This window comes from Apium graveolens, chromosome 7 (genome assembly GCF_009905375.1).
Source record: "Apium graveolens cultivar Ventura chromosome 7, ASM990537v1, whole genome shotgun sequence".
Lineage (NCBI taxonomy): Eukaryota > Viridiplantae > Streptophyta > Magnoliopsida > Apiales > Apiaceae > Apium > Apium graveolens.
In genome coordinates this window covers 193252100-193253251 of record NC_133653.1, presented here as the reverse complement: position 1 = coordinate 193253251, position 1152 = coordinate 193252100, and the positions used below count along the sequence as shown (strand labels likewise).

Below are 1152 nucleotides of genomic sequence, written 5' to 3'. Positions count from 1 at the left end.
AATTAGTTACTTAAATCTAAGTGTTTAGTTAATAATTAGTCCCCGCTGCCGGGGACTCGGCGTAATTGTTTAGTTTATGTACTCACCATCATTGGTCGTTACTACTCAGTGATTAAGACGTATTACTTATTGTTTCCGGTTGTATTTCAGGTACTTTAGAGAGCGTTTATGCAAACTCGTTCTCGTACTCGCAAGAGGACTTTAGATACAGCTGAGGAGACAGACGAAGTTCTTGATATTCCGGAGAAGATAGACTTTGAAGATTCGGATTCAGGAAGTGAGCAGAAAGAGCCAGTAATCATGGGTGATCGTATTGTTCCGGCAGATCCAGCTCTTATGGACTTTTCTCGGCCTAAAATTGATGACATTCAGTCAAGCATTCTTCATCCGGATATCCAACCTAACACCTTTGAAATCAAGCTGGGCACTATTCAGATGGTGCAGAACTCTGTTTCTTTCAGAGGAGCTGCGATTGAAGACCCCAACATGCACATAAGGAATTTTTTTGAGATCTGCAGTACTTTCAAATATAATGGTATGACTGATGAGGCTATCAAGCTAAGGCTTTTCCCATTCTCACTGAGGGATAAAGCTAAGGACTGGTTACATTCTGAACCAGTTGGGTCCATCACTACTTGGCAAGATCTTGCGCAAAAGTTTCAGGTGAAATTTTATCCAATGGCAAAGATTGCTGCTATGAGGAGTGCTCTTACTCAGTTTACGCAGCAACCTATAGAATCTATGTGCGAAGCTTGGGAGCGCTACAAGGAAATGTTGAGAAAGTGTCCACATCATGGAATGCCCGATTGGATGGTGATCACTGGTTTCTATAATGGTTTAGGGGCCCAATCTCGGCCCATGCTCGATGCAGCAGCTGGAGGCGCCTTGTGGGCCAAAAGCTATACTGAGGCTTATAATCTTATTGAGACTATGGCTGCAAATGAGCATAAAAACCCAACTCAAAAGATGATGTCTGGGAAGGTAGCAGGTATTCTGGAAGTCGATGCAGTCACCGCTATTGCAGCGCAGCTCCAAGCGCTTACTATGAAGGTCGATTCTCTAGCTACCTATGGAGTCAATCAAATAGCTATGGTCTGTGAGCTTTGTGTAGGTTCTCATGCTACGGATCAATGTTCTCTTGTTAATGAATCT

At 43.1% G+C, this 1152-nt stretch overlaps 1 non-coding gene across 1 annotated transcript; it reads right to left on the bottom strand.

Annotated features, from left to right (window-relative positions):
- Positions 1–693: 693 nt before the first annotated feature.
- Positions 694–800, bottom strand: LOC141676423 (small nucleolar RNA R71). The gene has a single exon (XR_012557014.1). It is a non-coding gene; the product is annotated as a small nucleolar RNA R71 (small nucleolar RNA).
- Between the last annotated feature and the right edge of the window lie 352 nt (positions 801–1152).